General features: G+C 40.2%; 1 protein-coding gene across 2 annotated transcripts in view; it reads left to right on the top strand.

Annotated features, from left to right (window-relative positions):
• Window positions 1–22523, top strand: part of CREB5 (cAMP responsive element binding protein 5) — a 261732-nt gene that overhangs the window by 55798 nt on the left and 183411 nt on the right. The gene's annotated exons all lie outside the window — the stretch shown is intronic.

Genomic DNA, 22523 nt, shown 5'->3' with positions numbered 1-22523 from the left:
GAAATGCATGAAATTTTGACTTTTCAAATAAGATCCAAAGTTCTGGTTGCTTTTGAGAACTAAAACACATGAGTAACATGGGGATTCCTACGGGACCATACTGCTCCCAGCAGCCCTCCAACAACCTGCCCAATACCTCCCCTTCACATCGTTCCCTTTGCCCCTCTTCCATTCCTGCAGCTCTTGGAAATTCTTGTGTAATTTGTCCCCTGCCATAGGAGTTCCCCACTTATTGAACACTGTGGTATTTTGTTTAGTCCTCATGGTAATCTCTAATTCGAACATTAACCAGGACCATAGACTAAAAACAGGAAAACACAGTCACGAAGCATCTATGGTGCTAAAGCCAGAGGGCACTTCTCCTTAGCCTGCCTCAGCATTATTTTGCCTTTCAGAGTATCTGTGCTTCCAATTGCAAGGGCTTCCTCTATAGGTACACTTTCTTCTGGCTGCCTAATTGTGTCATTTGCTTGGCCTGTTGGTGATTGCTGTCCAACTCAAAATTCATACGTGCAAGGCATATGTGTGCTGCTGGGGCTCATGAAATCTGGAGGTAGCAGCATTTAGGAATCTTGAGGTCTGCATAGTAAAGGCCCAAGAGGGCTTTGTGGGGAAAAAGAGGTAAAGCTGGCTGCTGAGGTGCAGAACAGGAGATGAGGCTTGTAGAGAAAAGATGGAAAGGGAGCCTACGAGTGGTTTGGTTTTGGCTTGTAGGGAAGGGAGTCTAGGGGTGGTTTATTTGTGGCTTATAAGGAAAAAGACTGGGACAGAGAAGAGGATAGAAGCTGCGGCATGGTATGCTGAGCAAGGAAAAAGAGTGTCCAAATGTGAGAGAGTCCAAGTTTTGGTCAAGGGTTGGGAAAATAGCCCAGACTGACCCTCACAGCTTTGTGTGCAGGATGAATGCTAGGAAACAGCCACGTAATGAGATAAATACATCTAATTTTAGATTTAACTTGGTAAAGCTTTGTGTCTTATGTGCTGCAGAGGGGAGTTTTAGCCAGAATCAAGGAGAACATTTCTGTACATTTCTACTTCTTTGCAAGTTAGAGGATTCCTAAGCGGTTCTTTCTTCATGGTGTTTATTTTGCAGGAGTAAGGAGATGAGGAGAAATCTATTGGTGTGGACTTCTGTGCACTTAGCCACAGATTTGAAACGCTTGATGCTGCAGAGTCCATTTCAGCTTACAAGGGGTAGTTGCACAATCTGATTAAAACCTAGACAAGGGCATCAAGTTACCTGATAATTCCAGTTGTTTAACAGCCTCTGAAAGTCTTTTTCTGCCCTCCTCCTACCAACCCCTGCAGCTGCCATTGGTGATCTCCGGGGACCAAATGAGTGGTGAGGGGGAGGGAAATCATTAAAAAAAGAAAAGGGAGGGGGTGAAAAAAAGGAAAAAATAAAAAAGGCAAAAGTTCCACTAGCTAGCTAACCTGTAACATTTGCTCTGTGTTTCTAATTAGTCTGCTGTAGCTGTATGTTCATTCTTACATTACCAACTGACTGTCAGATAGGAATCTGAAGCAGGCCCCAGTAGGGCTTTACGCAAATGCAAGAGACAAAGGCCATGGCAGAAAGAGACTCCTTGGGCTTGAGCTATTGCTAATGAAATGCTTCTAACAGCCTGTCCCTGGAATATGATGGACCTACCAATACTTGGAAACCAAGGCTAGCTGCATGGAAATCTTATTCACAGCTCAGAAAAGTCTTCCAAAAATATTTTTGGTCATGCTAATTTCTCTGGACTTTAAAAGAAATAGTTTTGTTTATTTTAGTATATCACTGTGGCTTAGCACACAGCTTGACACTGAAATCTTGTAAAAGAAAAACACTTTTTTTTTTTTCCCTCCTTTAGAGTCATTATTTGAAAACTCAAAGAATAGAGTCCAATTAGCTGCATTCTTTCTTCTTTTTTTTTTTTCTGAGTGGGAGCCCATGGATAATCCATGACAATTTTTTGTGATTAAGCTGGTTATGTGGACTGGTAACATTCCAAATCAGCTGTGAAGTGCTGAGTGCACAGTTTTAGGAACACCGCCTGTACCCTTTTTGGAAAGGTAGTACTGAGTGGAAAGCACTTGCATTAATATCTCGACTGTTTATCCATGAACAAATCTCTTACTATCTTTCTGCCATAGTTGCTCATGTGTAAAGTGGGAGTAGTGTCGTCTTCTGCCTTCCATACTTGATATGTTTTAAGATTGTAAGATCATCTTTCAAGGACCACCTCTTAAACTATATATGTGTTATTAGCCTTTGCTTGGGGACTGAGCGGACACAAGTAATAATAATGATGATGACCTTCAGGACCTGAACTGAAATGAGAAAGCTAAAATTATAAATGGAAGTGAGATTATCGGTTTGTTTTGGCTCCTCTGTTGCTTATACCATCAAATATTAGCTGGAAGGCCCTGCCTGAGGAAGGCCTGCTCCCTAAATGCAAAGGATGCTATAGATCAGCAATAAGCATATTGATATGCATATGAAAAGGAGGCTCTTTGCATCCTCTTGATGGCAATCTTCCTGACACAAGCATCCTACCTGTCAAATTCACAAAAATCAGCACAGGTAAAAGCATCATTATACTATATTTCTGCTTGCAAAAATGTAAATATTAAAGGTCTTGGGAGCTTGATGCAGGCAACAATTGACAGCTCGGCCCCAGATAAAATTTGCAACCCAAATCAACAAGGCAGATAGCGCTGGTAGATCAGATGACCATCTTAGCCTACTAGCTGCAGGTTTTAGGTTTATACTGCTCAGAGCATTAAGTATCCAAAGCATTTGTAATGGGTTATACTTGCAAACACATGACCTTTGCTGCTACTGGACAGGCCCTGCTGTCTCATCCTGTTTTAAGCATTAAGGTTGGGTCTGAGGGAATAATGTCAAAGATGTGAAGAGTCAGGATCTGTTTCTGAACAACTAACTGGACCTGTGTCATTAAAATGCATCTTGTCTGACCTCCCTGCATGAAATGAGAAAATATAGCATGTAGAGTACTACATCAAGTAGTATTTAGAAATAGTAGTTGAATATTTTCAGTATGAGGGTATTTTTAAAGTCACATTTTGCTTATGCTAGAATTTGGCTGCATCACTTCCTAAGACTTATCCTGCAATTTTGAAATCTTCTAACCAGTGCTCAATGCTACAAGATAATACGTAAACTGTGCAAATGAGGCAGGGAAACAGCTATTCTCAACTATGGCTTAATTTTAATGTGGGTTGTTCAGTGTCAGTTTAGGAAGCTCATAGCCAGCAAGTCCTTTACATGGCTTAATATTCCTGTTCGAAGTACACTATCCCATTGCAGTCAGCTCACTGCTAGAAGAACTTCAGAAAATTGAAGTAGTCCAGTGAAGGGAAAAAAAACCCAAACCTAAAACCCACCAAAAAACAAAGAACATTTGGCAGTTGCATTGGCTCAGTCTACAGAATGATTTAAGAATCTGAATATTCAGTATAGTTGTGTTAAGCAAGGGATGATGCTACAGTCTGAATATTTGAAAGGCATAGGGTTGGTTTGTACCTTCTAAATTCTCCTTCTACCTTGTACATACCAAGATAGATTTCTGTCTATCAGCCTAAGAAGGTAAATAAAATGTGCATGTCTAATTTATACCACCTCATCATTTTGTGCTGAACTCAGTGACTCTCTGATCTCCAGAAGAGAACTCTTGCAAATATTTTCTTAATATCATAGCTCTGTGCTGTAGCCTATGAGTATGGCTGATCTAATTCAAGGCAAGCTGGAAATGATAAATATGTCTTTTGAGCAGGTGTAGTTTAGTGGAAAATTTCACTTCATTTCCACACCTCATTTAAATTTTATGCAATGTGTACCTGGCCCTCAGCTTTTCTTCTCTGTCTTCTGAAAAGTAGGCAGATAGAAAAAACATGATGGATTTTGCCTGATTTAAGTGTTTTTTTTAAAGGAAACCTCTTGCATTGCAACAAGGAGATAAAAGGTAAATACCGAATCAGTAGCCCTAAATTTGATGGAATAAGAGTGTCTAATAAGTGTTTCTTGTGTTGCACAGTCTTTGTGGGGTTTGCTGCTGTTTTTCATTTTTGGAGGCTTATTTTAATTTAAGGACCAAACCAACCAAAAGAGGGCCTGATCCTGTTCACTCATGTCAATGGTAGGAGAAGCAGGCCCTGGGAGACCTGCTGCTCATTTGCAGCAGATGCCATTTTGAAATCGTCTGACTTTCCCAGTAGGATAAGCTGCAAGAGCTATGTTGGTTGCATATAAGAAAACACTTCATATCTTGTTTTAATCTGGCCCATCATTCCAGAAAGTAACTCTGACATTTAACCATTGATGATACAGTAGCTGAAACTAGCAGTGCAGTAAATGGCACCCCTTAGACAGGAAAGGGTGACATTAAAATCATATAGTACCCATATACGACAAGAAAAAAATATCAGTATGTTGATAAAACACATTATATAAGTGTTTGGGTTTTAGAGGCCTATATTAATGCATATAGTAATGTTGGCAATTCACTTGTTGGTGAAAGGGAAGAACAGGCATGAAGGGTTCGTTATGCTGGTTGGCTGGGCTGATGGACTCAAATTCAACACTTGCCATTTATGAAAAACAGCTACCCTCACTCACCTGACTCTTTCCCCTCACATAATTAATGTGCAGCACAGAGCTGTGTTTCAAGAATATGTATAATTTTTTTTTCTAGTGTTCTAGTAATGCAGGAAAGGAGATCTGCAGATTCATTTCCTTTTAAGCACGGTCTTGTGGGAGGTTGGTGTCAATGCTGCAGTGCATTGGTGCAGAACAGTATGACTTCTGAGTGTGTGTCCTGCCTCTACAGCAATCACGTTAGCTCCAGTTTCCCTTGTGAATACTCTGAATCACCTGCGGGGTCATTGAGAAGTGTAGTGTGCTGGTAGACATCTCAGAGGCAAGTTCTCTGAAACAGCTGAATTTCACTTGTGAATTAATACAAACCAATGAACTCATAAGTCTGTTCCTGGAGCACTTTTGGCTCATTGACTGGCAGTTTGTACAGCAGAAGAAAGCAAAGACCTATGTTTAAATGCTTACTATTTTGATTTTTTTAAAATTATGCGATCATAAATACATATACCTATATTCTCCTTTCATTTGTCTAAATACAATGTAAGAATGTCCATATTTTTTTTCAAGTCAAAGGTCCCTCTGACTTCTTACTCTCCCACTGAGATTGATTATCTTATATAATGAGTATGTTATAGCAGATGCGAAATAAGATTAGGAATGATTTATGTTAAGGGCCAGGGTACCGTTGTTGTAGGTATTGTAATGACTTCAAGCTGTTACTTTATCAATCACTTAAGCTGTTGTCAAGGTGATAGCTCAAAACTCTTAAGTTCAAAGTCCAAAATATCACCCCACATTCAAAGATTTCAGTATAATAGCTCCTATATTCTGACATCTCTATGTGTGAAGATGTGAGCATCTTCACAGCATAGCATTCCTTCTAGGTGACCCACTGAAGTACTGTAAAGATACATTATAACTCTGTATCAGAGTTTTTCCAATGGGTTATTCTGAGTTTTTGTATGCATTAATTTCATCAGGTTATTGATCTGCTTTTTGGGCTCTCTGTTGGTTTATAAAATGCCCTTTTTCTTGATAATTAACTTTTGCAGCGTTCCTATGGAGAAGGGAAATGCTTTGTCTCTTTTATTCTAAGGAAAAACAGATTCCAGAGGATGTTGTTTTCCAAAGCTCCTTCGTCGTGAGACACCAAGCTCTTGAAGGAATCACAGACATGGAGTGAGAATTGCAGGGAAGCTGTGTCCTCTCCACCGTTCTGCCAAGCAAGCGTCTTTTTGTCTCTTTTGGTTCCTAAATATCTTTAGCAGTGTGACTCTAAAAGATTGATAGACATCTTCAAAGGCATTTTGGTGCCTTGCTCTCACTGAAATAAAGCAGGAGCAAATCAGTGAGCTACCAGAAAGGATCTGGGCTTAAGTGACGTGCTAAAAATTGCACAGGAAGTCTGTGGCAGAGCCCCGGATTGATTCCATATCTCCTCGGTCTCAGCATAGGGCATCCCACAAACCATGTGTGTTAAAGATTTATCAGCTGTTGTTCAGTGTTGCTAAAGACAGGAAGAATGCTCTCCTCTCTCCAGATGGGTAGGCTTGCTGTATTTTAACTGCTTTTCTTAGGTTATGGAGCTTTCATGGTAGACATAGGGGTTACGCTATATTTTATATGGCAATTCTGCAGTTGGCACTTTAGTGCCCTGACATTCTGAGTCCTGTCTCAAGCCTATATCTACATCGAGGCACTTATTCCAGACACGTAATTACCACACTGAACTGTGTTACAAAAGGAACAGTTTCTGTGGAACAGCACAGAAAAGCTGTCAAGGCAACAGCATTCATAACATGACCTTGCAAAAATATTCAGAGGAATAGACTTCAACTTAGGCTCATCGCTGCCTTTGCAACACCTTATCTTCTGCTGGTAGGCAGGTCTGTCTTATCTTCTTCTGTAGCAATGGACTGAATGGATTTATTGATTTAGATCCTCATACTCTGAGAGAAGACCTGAATTTTTTTCCAGCAGTAAGTGCCTATATCATGCAGAAAGGCAATTCCTGAGGGCATACGTTTTTGATTGAGCTAAACTTCCCTAACCATAATCCTTCCATGTTCTTCTGAATTCCAGATGATGAATCATCCTGCAGAGCTCAGTCAGGACAGTCCACTTTCCTTCTGCTTCTTATTGTCTCTGTCCCAAAGAAGTTGAGTCACCCTCTTGTAATGTTTGGGTTTTTGTTGTGTTTTGTATATTTTGGCTACCCCCAAAAAAGGAGGCCTGCCTGACTTCATTCTGACATTTCTTTCACAACAACGTGGCATAGTTGTGCATTTTGCCTTGGTCTTCCTATGAATGTTTTTAATGGCACAGCTTTCTTGTTACCAGTTCAGATTTCAGCAGCATGCACCGATGGCACATGATGAAGCGATAAACCTTCCCTGTAGTGGCATTTTCATAAGTCTATCTCTTAGGCAAAGCCCCTAAATCTTGGCAATCTCTTTAGTGCGTACGCTCTGCTATTAAGCACAAGCTCTCTTCTCCCCAGAGTGGACTGCAGCCTCTATGGTTGGGTGGGTAATAAGATACTGCTGATATATTTCAGAGCAAGGTGCACTTTTACTTTATTTATGAAGATAGACATGCTGGTCGAGGGCTTAATCACAGCTGATAAATCATTTTGAGAAAGCCTATTAGAACCATATGCTGATTCTTTGTATTAATATGGTGTGTCTGTTTCTAGTCTAATAAGGCAGAGTCTCTTCCCCCTCTCCCTTCCCCCTGCCTGGTGTGTGAACTATTTATCTGTTTTAAGTGATATTGCTTGCTTGGGGGCATTTTCCTCTTTAAGAGGTATCGTTAATAAAGCAAGGGGAACAGAGGAGAGAGGGATTCTCGCTCTCCAGAGTGAGCAAAGTTGCCTGTTTTCGGTCACCTTTGTTGAGATGGAATTGCAGAGCAAAGGTCCAAAAGCTTAGACGAGGAAATCTATAGGTTAAAGACTGGAGAACCACAGCATGGCCTTCACGGGAGCATAAGGTTGTCATTTTGGCCCAGGTGGTTACAATCCCAGAGCCCGAAAGCCGTGAGGGAGTGGGTACGCTGACATTTCGGTTACCTCACCTTTCCCTCACTCGGAGCGGGCTGCTGCGGGAACAGGTTCCACAGCCATCTAATGAGATCCACATTGGTGAAGTTATTCCGTGCCAAGTCCTATTTATCATTAATTGGTGGGTTCGCTTGCAGATCTTTCCTATTATTTGCTGATTATACCCTTACACGTTTTATTATCTTGCCAAAATTCAGATGCTAATAATTTCTTGATTTATTGTTTGTTTATAACTCTGTCTACTGCCTAAATGAATGTAGTTAGAAGATTTCAAAACAGCAACAGCTCTTATGCTGACTGGGTTTCTTTCACATTTTGCACATGGCAGTCGTCTATTTATAAACCTCCGTAGGGACTCCTAAACCTTTACAGTTGGGTTCCTCCCTCCACTTCAGCCCCTTTTCTCCCTTGCTCCCGCAAGGCAAGTCTTGTTTTCCTGGCATAAAGACAATGATGGTGATTGTTACATGGAGAAAATGTCCACAAGCTATGAACCGTGGGTGAGGATTTTTAATTTGTACCTCAAGCAAAATAAAGTGGAAATTAGAGACATCCAGGAGGGTAAGGGTATTTTCACCAGAAGGTAGGAGATCCTGATCTGAGTTGCTGGTATTCTTTAGTCTTACAAAATGTGAAACCGAAAAACTGAAAACTCTCTTTACACCAGTTGTGTGCACTCTGTAGCATGACCCGTTTCCAGTACCGTACAAAATTACTGTCTTTCTAAAAGCCCCCAAACATGACTGTTAAATCTGAAGTACTTCGGAGTAACAAAAGGAATAGTGGAGAAGAGAAAGAAGCCAGAACAACTGAGCACGTGCCATGGCAGTTAATGAATGCTACTGTTGGATGTATAGCCTCATACATCTCTCGGGCTGTTCCATTGACTTTAATGGAATTTGAATTTTTAGCCTATTACAACTAGGCAAAGATCTGAAGGGAGAAAAACCTTTGCTCAGAGACTAGAAAAAAAAAAAATGTGGTCATGAAGTGATGTGAAGTGTCTGCGTACTTGCTGATGTCATGATAATATGTAAAAATAAGGCCTTTTAAAAACTGTACTGGGGAGCAAAAAAATAAAAGTACATTTTAACTGTTTACTTATTCTAGTTTCTCTCTCACATGCTTCTCTACAGAAGCTGCCAAGTCCACTCTTAAGCGATAAGTATCAGCTTGCTTTCTTCCCTAAAATGTGAGTAAACTGTGTGTGGCTCGGTCTGGTCCCTGGGAAGGGAACAGACATCGGTTTGCCATGTGAATGTACATGTCAAAGAGCAGCTCTGCCAGCCAGTCTGGGGCTGGGTGGGGACAGACACAGGGAGAATGAACTCAGTGTTACAAACTGTCTCTTTTGAATTTCTACAACCTATTAGTCACAGCAAGCTGCCCTTATTGATTTTGGTAAGAGAGGTCACTTTTAATCCTCTAAAGTGGAGAGAGCTGCATGCATTCTCCATAGCATGACATTAAAATTGACACAGCTCTGCATCAGTTCTGTGAAAATGCCCTAAACCTAGATGGATTATTGCCTCGCCTTTTAAGGGATACAGGCTGCCAACCAGAGCATGCTAACCTAGATGAGGTGTAAAAGCTTAAAAATACTTGACGAAGAAAGCACAGCCCAAAAAAGCATGCTAAGAAAGCTGTCCCTGCAGAAACAGGCCATTAGTCTTAAGAAATTTTATTTTCTCCTTTTTTAAGAATTAAAAATATCAACACAGGGTAGTTGAGATTATCATATAAAAGAACAAACAAAAGCTGACCTTACTCTATGATTATGAGGAAAGCTTTATTCTGGCTGATGGCCCTTGCTAGTTTTGTTTATGTTCTTTAGAGAACTAAATCTTTGAATACGATTAGAACAGTCCAACTCGAATCTTAAGTGTGCCTCAAAATAAACAGCAGAGGTGAACTCTCAGCAGTTTTCTTTTCATCTTTGTTATCCCTGCCCTGACCTGTTTTTCCTGCCTAATGATCATTTGTGGCATACTATTATTAAGAGAAATCTTCTTGATGGAAAAATATGCTTAATGGGGATAGGAAAATTGTTGTGAGCCTGGAGAAGTATTTTTTTCTTTTCTGTAATTCCAGAAAATGACCACTGCGTCTCTTGATTTTATGCTGGATTTTATTTGGAAATTTTCTGGAGGTCTTGCTGATTTTCCTGTGAGTCTCAGTAAAAATGTACAGTGTGATGTTTAGAGAAGTTTGTTGGCTTGTTATGTAAGCTTTGTGTTCTACCTTTTCATTAGTTGTAGCTTGCTCCAGTATATCTTATTAAAGGTTAGAAATTCCCTTTCTAAATAAAAGACATCTGCAAAAGGAACTGCAGTAAAAAAACCAAAACATTACGGCACAATGTTAAACTTGAAGCTGTGTAGCCTGTAAGTGTAATGTGTGTGAAGATGGAGGTGCTTGACTTCCATGCCATAGCGCCTTTCAATAAGCTAAAAGTATTCTACAGTTGTTAGCTGAGTAGGTCTCACCTCCTTCTCAACAGAGATTAAAATATGCGTGTGTCTGTCTGGGCAGCGTGGCTTCCCCTCCTACATTAGGAGAGATTTACTCTTCCTCCTCTTCCTCCCTCACCTGAGGGAGGGTGGTGGGTGGCGTTTTCTCTGTGTTTGTGGGCTTACCAAGACACAGGGAAATTCAAAGTAGGCACAGAAAGGGAGCTGGCTTTTGGCTTCACCACTGTCAGTAGAAATGGTGCAGTAGTGGCACCTGGAAGAAAAAGCTGCCCCCTCTGCGGATGGTGTGTGCTTCTATCTGGCAGTTTATTTTTGCTTTGCTACTTTTCTTTCCCTATCAAGGGAGAAAGAAAAATAAGATATGTTGCTAGTCCCTCCTTCTTTATGTTGGAAGAGTCCTCCCTGATTTCCGAATGCTATATGGGACAGAAGGGAGAGAAATGAGATGATGAGAAAGTATCGGCTGATGAAAGGAAGAAAGGAATGAAAGGAAGAAAAGTACCTTTCACTTTTACTTGTATAAAGGACTTATTCCTATTCCAGGTCAGACCTGGTGGGGAAAGTGGAAAGGAACATTTACACTGAAGATGAGGAAAAGCAATGTTAATCAGATGTGGAGAAAGCTGAGGGCTACCATGAGGCAGTGCAAGGGAAAGAGAAAGATGAAAGAAAGAAAGAAGGATCACCACTTATACGAGGCAGACAGTAAAAAGCCAGTTTTTTGTTTTCTGAGAACTGGGGTATTAAAATATCCCTGTGATGTACTTGTTAGCAGAATTGAGGAGTGTGGAAAGCATAATTTCCTTTTTTCTCCCCCCCCCGGCCTCCTCAGAAAAAAGAGAGAGGGGAAAAAAAAAAAAAAAAAAGAAACTTGGCTTCAAGGAAATTGAGTTAGTTTCTCCACTTAATGTTGAATTGAGATGTCAAGGGATGTGGCTGTACAAGAGAAGAGGAGAGATAGAGATGCTCAGTTGATGTGGAGTATTAGAATAGTTCTTCCCTGAAAAAGAGGAAGGGAGAGTCAGCCTGGATGCTGCTGTTTCTGCTTTCAGTGGTCTTTATAAAATATTCTTTCTCTCATCACACTCCTGTCTTATCTCTGAGATCTATATGTATGTTCCTTGGGATGTATAGATCTATGTAAGGCCTGTTTCTCTAATGTCAAGTAGTTACCATAGTTCTCTCCCATTTATGCTATTTTTTTCTTCCCAATACAGTAAACTCAGGCAAGTGTAAATGCCAACATATATGTTTCAGGAAAACCAGGAAAGCTATTAAGCATATTACACCTCTGCACATAAGTTCTTATTTTGTGGATTATTGTTTAGCTGGAATCTTTTTCAGGTACAGTTCCCTTATCCCAATTTCTTTTCTTTGCTTCATCCATCTCAGCCAGTTAAATGTGTATATAACTGATTTTTCTGAAATGGGGCCAAAGTCCGTGTACTTCAATAGCTCTTAAACATGTGGTTAACTTCAAGCATGTGTGTAGGGGTTTGCTGAATAGAGATAGTTTGCTGAATCAGGACTTCCCAACACTAAGATTTTAAATTGCAAACAATCCTCTATTTTAATGTATTTTAACTACTGCCTCCCATGGACTATAGGTAACTGTTGTTACTTGAGTCCTGCAGGTAAAGAAAGTTATAGTTGGTAGAACAGCAATTTAAGGGTAAAAACAATCTTTCTGATACCCTGCTGTGAGAACTATTTTTTTACTTCCTCCTAAAAAATAACTTAATTATATTACATGAAAGGGAATAATGGTTGGAATTTCATGTTATGATTAAAAACTTATTTTCTGGAGGAACAAAAAAGATCTGGTACTTTAAAAAAAGTTAATTTGTTATAGCTTTTTAAATTTTTTTTTTCTTGAGATTTCTGTACTTTCTAACAAAAAGTGGTGCTAAGATGGTAGTATATGTATGCCATTATTAACCAAATAAACATGAGGCACCTATCCAGTCTTCTGGATACATAAATTTGTGTGATTTCTTGAGAAAGTACTTTTAAAGAACAATAAAAGTGGAGGGGGGGGAAAGCCCAAACCAGAAAAGCCCCACCAAAACCCCAAAGCAAATGAACAAAAATCCACTTGCCTTTCTCATTCACTTGCATCCTTCTGTGTGCTGAGATAAATGGGATAGGGCTGCCTGGCCCATGTTGTTTTGGTTTTCTCCATCCTGGATGACAGGTAGGGTGGGGTGGAAAGTAGGTTCCACAGAGCAAAATGCATCTGTTGGAAGGTGCAGGCAAGGGGAAATCGGCAGTGAGGGAAATGTGCCTTTCAAAATACTGTTTAATAAGCTATTAGTGATGGAGTGCTCAAATTACCTTCTTGATGACGGTCAGGGAAGAAAAAAACCCATATTAGCCTATTGTAGTTGATACACTTAATACAGTGTTTTAAAACAAAGTGTTCTTCCCTTGTTTTCATGTAAGGTGATAAGACTTAAAAATCTAATTGGGCTTTCCCCTTCTTCTCTTACCACTTTTCAATATTCGCTTCCTCACATTCCATCTTCAAACCAGCTAATCTCTATCCCCTTCTTTTTGAATTGTATTATCCTGACAACACAGCAGTGAAAAGAGCCGAGACTGCAGGACTTCTAACAATGCCGGAGGGCCCCAGGAATAGGAATGTCCTGAAAAAAATGTGCTCCCATCCAGCTGCCCTTCATATTGTTGTCTCCCTATCCAATTTACTAGAGAATTTCCCACTGGCTCTTGGCTCTTTCCCAAATGAGAATGTAATCTTTTAAAGATTACACTGCATAATGGAGGGACAAGGAGCTCTTTATTAACGGGGATGGGGAGTCACTTGCTATTAGGCAAGGGAGAGGGATGGGCTGTAGTAGTTTTGTGAGCTCTGCTTTCTGCCCCTTCTTGTCTCCTCAGTGATAGGATGGCAGGTTGGGAGTGGGAAACTGCTGCAGCTGCACTGTAGCAAAAGAAATAATTGAATGTAGGTTATGATTATGGCAATTACTTTTATAACGTGAGGGATTATACCATAACTATTATATTGCCAACAAGATTAAATTACCAGCCTAATACCACAGCATGTTTTCCAAGAAAATAAAGAAATCTGCTTGTTCCAGAGTTGATGCATTTGAAGACTTAATACGGTGTGAAAAAGCTGAGCAGCTAAGGAACCTAACGTGCTGTCTGTATAGATGTTGTCTGGATCAGATCCCTGTCACTTCAACTTCCATGAGCTGTGCCAGCTAGACACCCTCACCCCTTTTGGGATGTAAAGCAATGTGGTACTCTGGTGATTTTAAATGCTCTTTCTCTCTCCTGTCAAGCAGATAAGCTTCTGCCAGTAGTAGTTAATAAAGAGATAATCAGGAGTTATTCTTGCAATGGAGAAATTTTAAAAACTCCGCAATGGGACCAGGGCTCATGTAAGCCCACTGAACTGGTTGGAAAGCTTAAACTTCAAAATATTTTCATACTGTACTCCCCTTTTACTACATCTCTTGAAAATGTTACTCAATACAGAGGATATATATACGTAAAACAAGGTAATCTTAGGTCACTTAAAGTGTGAGGTCAGTTTTGCTGAAGTTGTTGAATGTTGAAGTCTGCAGTGTGATTCCCTGCCCCCTACCCGCCTCCCCCTTCATGCATAGCAAGGTTGTAGATGAGATTCTGTCATATAGATAGTACAGATATAGCTTTGTATAGACTGGTCATGATAAGAATATAAGCTAAGTTAATTATGCAGGAAGAGCAGTTTCCTTTTGTTCGTCAGCTGGAAAATGAGTAGAAAATTAAATTTTGGAGAGTTCAGAAATATATCATGTGTTGATCATTACCAGCAAATTAACTGGCTTCATGGAAGAGCCAATGTTCTGATTCCAAAGAGAAATGCAAGTGAACAGTATAAGTCTATAAATATGTTTATTAATTTTTTATATTCTATGTGCTGAACAGTATCTTAAACAGTTAATTTTGGTTTTGTTAATTTTCATGTGTTTCATACATTTCATAATTGGTTATGTACATTTAAGTCTTCTCGTGCTGTTGTGCTTTATGAAGATACCTGTTATCACACAAAGCTATTTGATACATTCAGAAATACTGGATATGCATTTGTAAATCAAGCTTTTCTTCCTCTGTTTCTTTTCTAGTGAAGAACTGGAGTTATGGATAACAAATTGAAGTCAAACAGGAACACTTTACTGTTGCTTTTGGCAGAACACAAACCCTCTGAATGGCAGGCTGTACCCTATTTTATTTTTTTTTCCCCTTCCTTTCTTTCTGAGTCTTTAGTGTACAGAAAAAGAAGTGAATATGATTTCATGGTGCTCCTATGCTGAACCTTTGTGTCTTATAGGCTGCAGGTCTGACCAGTGTGACATATGAACTGTTTGCCTCCATGACATGGACTCTTTGCTTTTTGACCTTTCAATTCATACGAGCTTGAAAGAGTCACCTTAGGCAAGAGGTGCTCTCAGTTACCTTCTGGGATTGAGAGCCACTGGGCAGTGTTAAGAAGTTGGTTTCGTAATTTCCTTGTGATGTCTAACCAGGCTAACAAGGTTATACCTCTATTTGCGAAGTGCAAAGTGTCTTTTTGTCGAGTGAGGGTATCTTTCCATTCCCTCCCTTGTCTTGTATCACTTTCAGACACAGTCCCTACGTTCCCAGTGAAACATCCTGTATTAATCTCCTCTGAGGGCTTTGTAAGGTTTGTCCCAGGTGCATTAGATCCTCCCTCGTAGGAACAGTTGCACAAGGAATCAACTTATTTTCTTATGTCTCCTATGCCAAGGCTTCTTATTAAGTCTTTGGCTGGTGCTTGCTTTTAGAAAGGTTTATGGCAGATCTGCCAGAAGGTTGCAAAACGCTAGCTCCTCATAGTGACATACGTACCCACCAGGCAAGCGTTACCTTTCACAGGCTGCTTGGAGGGAATCATAACCCATGGAAAGGGGTGACCAAACGCCCAAGGGCCATACCTCAAGCTGTCACAAGTGTTTCACTGGTTCTTGCTGTTCATTGGCTTTCCTGACCTCTGTGCATCACATGCTTAAGCACCTTCTTAAAAGTCAGACTATGGCTCAGGTTATTAACTGCAGGCAGTAGCGCGACGTGATCTGCTGCAAACTGTAAAGTCAGTGGTACAGATTTGTGTGCACTTCTGTATGTGCCCTCTCACTGTGAATAGGTAATAAAACGCTAACATTTCAGTGTGATTTTTTTTTTTTTTTGGTTGTTGTTGTGACCCTGTGTTTAACTGCCATAAAGACACAGGTGTCAGATTTTTGAAGTTATCTGAGTAGTACTGTAATACCACCTAGAGATACTGGCACGTCCAGCAGCTACTGCAGTAAAGTTTGGGTGGTTTTCATGCTGATGCTGATCCTAGAGCATAAACTGGATTGAATAATTGAATATCATTCTGTCTTTCTGTCTGTCTGTTTGGGCTTTTTTGGTTTTTGGTTTTTTGGTTTTTTTTCTACAAACATCCCAGTGGAATTATTTTTAAAGCCAAGGGGAAATTTCTGTAAGACCTTCTCATAAGCCATATTTTTGTTTTTTTCTTGTTTTTCTGCTGAACTGTAACTTCCCTAACTGTCTTTTTAACACTTCCAAACCTTGCTGCATTTTTCTGTCAGTCTCTTTGTCAGTTATGTCGAAATCAGTTTCAAAACCACAGCCGGAACCTTTATTTACCAAAATATTTATCTTTCAGTTTAGCCTGGTGGGAGACCAAATACATCTGAGTTCAAGTAGCCCAACAAGTTAGCTTCTTTTTATCTCCTCTCTTACAGCACTGGCCATGCAAATACTCTTAGCTTGCCCTAAATATTACTGGGGAGGCAGAGAAGCATGTAAAGGTCATTACTGTGGTTCGCTTGATGGACAGTAGTTTATTATAAACTACTGTGACTCAATTGTTTTTGATACTCTGTTTATCATATCTCAACTGAAAGATGTTAGGGAAGCTTCTGATCTTCCCAGCAGTTGGAAGAGCCACATCTTGTGAGGGTTTTTTTCATGATACAATACGGACTGTAAACTGTTTGCATGAAGCATGCTATTTGCTGCATGCCTGTAGAAGACCAACATTTCTGAGCCCATCTTTAAGTAATACTGTAGTGCATAAAGCTCCTAAATTATGACCCTTATTTTTACATTGAATCTTTTCAGCTGGATGATTTTTTGTTGCTTGAAAACAATAGGTATTTTTGTAATACATGAGTATAACATAGAAAACGTGTTGCAGTTCCTTTCGATGATTTTGTTGCTTGATATAGTGACATGGTACTAGCATCTAACAAGCAAATACGTTTCTGTGGTGTTTTCAAAAGCATATGAGAAACCATATGTTTTCATAGGAAAACAGCTGTTACCAAGCATATGCTTTCGTAGATAGAGTGACAGTTATTAAAAGGGCAAGGTAGGACCACAGCTTGTCTTTTAAGTTGAATAAAGCTGGCAATAACTGTCACTTCGAATGTGCAGTGGCGCTGTGTGTAGATATTGCCATGTAGAGTTGTAACTGGAAGGAGAGAGCGAGATTAATCACCATAGTCTGCAGCTTGGAAGAGACAATATAAATCTCTGTCCTGCTTTGAGCTGTGAATGCCTCTGTAGGAGTTATAGTAACAGACAAATTAGCATAATGTAATTGGCTGGCAAGGTCAGCCCCTCTCCAGGAGCATTAGCAATGTTTACTGTAAGAAGAGACAGACCAAGTATTGTAGGCTAGTACGTTGTCTGTCCTTTTTGAAGGAAGAATAATTATTTTGGACTCCCTACATCACAGACTCTTTACCATATCTTATTAAAATTCAGACTATCATATTTCTGCCTTAAAGCAAATAATCTAAAAGAACAACAAAGAATATACTATCACACAAATCTTTCTTTTTTTTCTTTGAACCTCATAGACTTTACATCTTTTTTTTGTCTGTCTTTCTTTCTCTCTTGAATAGCTTTTCTCTGAATGCTAAACTTACATACGCATCCCTGCCAATACCTCATAAATCTTGTTGGGAAGATTAAAATTTCTGGTCTTACTACATGGGACACAATTAGTAAATCCAGCCAAACTTACCAGCTTTGTTGTTTGGATCTCTTAAAAGTGTGAAACTCTGGGCAAAATGCTGGGCCAGCAAGCCAGACTCCCTGGATTCAGCTTTGCAAACCCTTTCACAGCTGTATATCAGAAATATGAGATGGTGCCCCACATTTTGAAGGAGACCTTGCATTCAGTCACAAACAGCACTGGCTTTTTAGCCTTTGATCTCAAATCTGACAGTTTGTGCCAAGTATTTGAAATGAGTTCAAGCATTCAGTTATGTTTGGGAAATGGCTTTCAGAATATCACACAGGAGTTTCATTGCCTTTTCCGATATAGCAATCACCAGGAATGCTGAAGGTTGTGCTATTTAGCAGCTACCTTCAGCTTAAGTCTTTAAAATACTGTCTGTGACCAGGAGTTGCCAGTGTACTTTTCCTAGAGAACTGGCAGACGGGCTAAAACATGCACAGAATCACCTTCAGAGCACTATCTTAGTGGAAAACCTATTTCCTTGTGCTTAGACAGTGTGATCCAATGGATTTCCAAAGCAGAGTCCTTTCCATGGTCTTCTGATGATGAAGAAAAACCAGACAGCAATTCCTGGACTCCACATCAGCTCTGTTTTGAGTCTTGTGTAGTAATAACTTCCAAGCTAACTGTAAGTTAGGTGGGTTTAAAATGAGCAATGTTGTTACGATGTTCAAGGGTAATATGCTGTTCTTTAATGCTGATACCCTATTAGCTAGCTGCTTTTGAGAACGGCACTGAGGTGCTACTTGTGCCGGAGTGGCGTTCCTGACTCTCTTGCCTATCCCTCAGCTTTCACATATCAGGTTGCTTTGTTGGTAAACTGACACCCACTTTGTAGGCAAAAGCTGCTGCGTGGAGAAGGGCACGCAGTGAGAGTTACAGTTCTCCACGTGCAGCTAGGTTGTTCCTCAAGGATGAGCTCCCACCCCACTTCGTTCATGGCTCAGCAGAAACTCCTGCTTTCCATAGCCTGAATTATGTTTTGCCTCCTTGTATGAAGTTGTCTATCTAGCTAGATCACACCATTACAGGAGGACCAATTGTTTATTACTTAGGGAAATGTGCATTGTGACTCCTCAGGTGGAATGAGGCCTCACCAGAGCATTTCAGAAGTGTGTGGTACTCTAAAGGAACAGTATGCAATTTCCTCAGGATGGCTCCACACCGCATTTAATTAACGGGACTGGAAGCATGTGCATCTGGATGATTGTTTGTCTGGTAGCATTATCAAATATAGTGCAGCTTGTTTGTTGTTCTCTCCATTTACTCCAGTCAGAAAAGAATCTAGGCCAAGTGTGTCCTGCTTTTACAATTAAGAATTTACTTTGTCCACCACCGCCGCCATGTACCCTCAGTAAGATTTTTAGCTTGACTCTTCTAAAATGGCTTGCGATTTTTAGTGCCCAGATTGGGATGTACAGCCAGGTATGCTTTAATGGGATCTAGTTTTCTGCAGACGATGAGCTCCTGTTCTCTGAAGAATAGATCCTCCAGTTCTATCTGGACCTGAGCATGCAGTAATTTCTTTGCTTTTACTAATTTACATGTCCCTCTCTGCACTCCTGTTTGTAGTCACCAAAAAACTGTTCTTTTGTCTTGTTATTCTTCTATTGGTATTCAAACTAATACTGAAAAGAGTTTTATTATGAAGTATCTTGGTTATGACCTCTTGTCATTTCTGTGAGGTTGGAGTTTAAATGCATGTTACTCTAAAGTCCTGTGGAGTTGTTCTCGTACCAAAAAACCCATTCTGCTCTGCCACTGCTGTATTGTATTGCCTTCCTAGGTAGGTATACTGTGTTGTCTCTAAAAGCTATTCACTTCTTGCCACTTCCAAGCCCTCTGTAGCTGTTGAATATACTTGTCCTGTTTTAGATGTAAGGCAGAAGAATGTGAAGTAATTTGCTCAAAGTCATGCAGTAAATCTGTAGCTGCGTGAGGAAACGGATGACTATGCAGATTCCGGTGTACCTGACCTGCAGAACACCTTTGGAGTCCAAGGAGTTATATTTCTGATCTCTTCTGCTGTCCCAGTCCTGGGAATTGATATGTCCCAACTCCACACCAGCTCCCTTACTTAGTTTATTTCCTGTTGACAGTAGCTCTTCTTTTGCTGATCCCCAGCAAGCTGTGCTTTCAGACCAAAGTCACATGCCTTCACCAATGGACATTCAACTGTATTTTTTTGCAGGAGGACTACTGTTGGTTTCTCTTTGTTCTAAGCATGTTTGTTCTCCTAGTCTTGTTGGTGTTTTTTTTCTGCCTGTCTGCCACTGCAGAAGGTAACTGCTAAAACCAAGGCAGAGATGGACAAGGGAAGCGTGTTTCTCCTTAACCAGACTGCAGAATGTCAGAACATCTTTGAGGATTCAGAGAATGCTTTCTTGTAAAACCTGTTGCCTGTATCCCTTGTTGTACTCACTGGAAGTGACCTTTTCTTAGCTAGAAGTGTATTTAACTCTTTTGCCTTCTATGTACACAGTCTGATTGCCTTCTTACCCTAATGTTTTAAGCTCTTACAGCTACAAAGATGATTAATTTTGTCTGAATGCTGTCAACTGATGAACCTAATTCTCTAAGTCCTTTCAGTCTAAGATCTAGTCTAAAATAGCTCTCCTCTCCCAAAACATTAACCTAAAATTGATTGAAACAATTGTGGATGCTGCAAAACTTCATGCTTGCCTTTGTAATTACTTCCCAGGAGGTCTGGGAACTTCATCCCAGCTTGATGCTTTGGAGTTCCTTGTATGATTTTCACTGATGAAAACTGATTTCCTACCAGTTCACTTGTCAACCCATTCCACTGGTTAGGCCCATGATCCATAAGCAGATGGTCTGTCTGGGTGCTTTTTGAGACCACTGTTGGCCTGGACTTCTGGACCTTTCCCAGCATTTTGTTTTAGTCCCCATGTAGCACTAGCCAGCCTGGCCCAACATAGATGCCACAGTGGGTTGGGGTCAAAAGAATATTTAGGAGATGCATTTTATTACCAGGGTAGCAGCATTTCCACTTGACTTCTTAGCAGAAAAGTTAAGCCTGCTGGTTTTCTGCTTGAAACTGCCTGAATGGAAAATCACTGGCTGTTTTGTTGCTACCATCTTTGCCCTCCTTTACCAACGGCTCTGTGTAAAAAAATGTTCTGGTCATTGAATGCAGTCAAGCAGCCATTGCTGTAACTCATGCATGATGCCAATAACTTATGCCAATGAAATCAATGATGAGAATTTCAAAGAAGCTTTAAATAAAATATAACAAATTTAAATGCCAAAGTGCTGTCTCTGTGAATTTGCTATTAACAGATTATAAATGGTTTGCATAATGTTGAAAAGCCTAGTGCCTTCAGTTAGCGGTATCAAAGGCTTGTTTAAAGCAATTCCTGGAGGATTGCCGCCCTCCCCCTCCAGCTTTCTGTTTCACGATGGATAAAAACAAAACTCCTTACAATAAAGAAAGGAAAGCCAGGTTTTCAACTACCCTCTGACTGGCCTCCAGATCTGGCAGCTGCTTTTGGATGGCTAATTGCTTGTCCTGCAAAAGTTGACGTGCACCTACTTTGAGAAGGTTCTTTGAGTACCTACTTTGTACGTGCATTCTGTCTGATTTACAAAAATGAAATGATAGTGCTGGATAAAACTCAGAGGAGAGTGGGTTTTTGTTAGTTTTTTTTTTTAAATTTTACTTTACTTAAAGTTTCCTGGTTTTCTGAATTCATAGATAAGTAGTAGATGCAGAGAAACGCTGCAAGATCGTGAATAAGACACTGGACTGGGAGAAAAAAGCCCTTCCATTGAGTCCTGAGTTTTGGCTGCACAAATCACTTACTTTTTCTCTTTCTTCCTTCCTCTTTCCTTGCTTTGTCTCTGGACTGTAAGGCTTGTGGGCAAGTATAGTCCATCAATGTGTCTATACAGATTTTAGCACAATAAGGCCTTGATTTCAGTTGAGGCCTCTAGGAATTACACCTAGTAAGTATAGTGTCAAATCTCTTTTCTTCCTTTTCATGTTTCTTACTAGCCCTCCTCCATTTGAAATTCATGGCAAGCTCCCTTGTTTACAGCAATCTAATGGGACTGTAATTGGGTCCCCAAGATAACATTACAGATTTAAGCCAGTTTTTCCTTAGACAAAGTTCTATGGAGAATGTATTTTCTTATAAACATGCTTCTTATAAAAAGGTTTGTTGTTTTGTGTTTATTGGTGTTCCATCTGCTCTAGAGAATACATTTGAGAAAAACTAGCTCCAGCATGGCATATAATGTTTCATTAGCAGGCATAACCTTGTTTATTTGCTTTTTAAAATTGTATTTAGAAAAGGAAATCAGTTTGCACCATTGACATGCTGCCAGGTTCCTGTTTATAAATGTCACAATAGGCAACTTAGAAGAAACGAAGTAGTCAGTTTATGGCTTTTGCATAAAGTATGACAGAACTGGGTAGAGCCAGGCAGGCAGTTGTACTTCCCCTGTTTTGCAGCCTCCCAATTAGCAAGACGCAGTGTGGTGTTAGTAGGGCAAAACACCCTGAGTGACCCAAACTGGGCTATGCACGCTTAGTGTTATTGACGTTTATTTGAACAGAAGCAGCTCTTTGTGCTATGTGGCTTAAATGACTATCTTGGGCAAGTAATTGTGTACGAAACAAGCAACCCTGAGGAAAATAGGAGATATCTGTAGGAAACTTCAAGATATAAGCATGCAATCTGATGTCATCTTTTCCCATAGAGAAGCTATTTCCTTTCAAACTCTGGTGAGACCAGTCTTCCAAAATTTCCTTCTCCTTTAAAATATATTCATTGCATTTCCTTTATATCCCTTTTTTCCTTTCCCCTAGTAAATGGTTTATCGTGGGTACGTCTGGTACATGCCATATATTACTTACTGGGTATGTAAAGAAGGCTTCATATGTCAAAAGCATAGTCTGGACAGATATGCTGAAAAGGGCATGAGGAGGGTAGTGGGGGAAGAGGGGAGGGAATCGTGGAAGACAAGGGTCATCTTTCAGTATTCATTTCTACTGGTAATTAGAGGGCACCACTGAATGTCTGTAATTAGATCATGTCACAAAAATTAAGATAAAAGACCAAAAATTCTAAATCTCCTGCATGTTGTTCATAATATCAGTGGAGTCGGGGCATTTCCTTAAACCAGCAGCTGAAGTGGAGGACAGGCAGGGAGGCTTAATGTGCCCGTGGAATAAGTTCATGTGCATTTTCCCCAGAAGGTGTGAGGAAGAGACTAGAGGAGGTGGCTGTGCTTCTGGCATCCAAGGGGCAGAGGCCAAGTGGAGGCACGTCAAAGGTTGGCCCACAGCACGAGCTG

Source organism: Phalacrocorax carbo, chromosome 2, assembly GCF_963921805.1.
Source record: "Phalacrocorax carbo chromosome 2, bPhaCar2.1, whole genome shotgun sequence".
In the NCBI taxonomy this organism is placed as follows: domain Eukaryota; kingdom Metazoa; phylum Chordata; class Aves; order Suliformes; family Phalacrocoracidae; genus Phalacrocorax; species Phalacrocorax carbo.
Note: the sequence above shows the minus strand (reverse complement) of the source record. Positions and strands in the feature narration are given on the sequence as shown.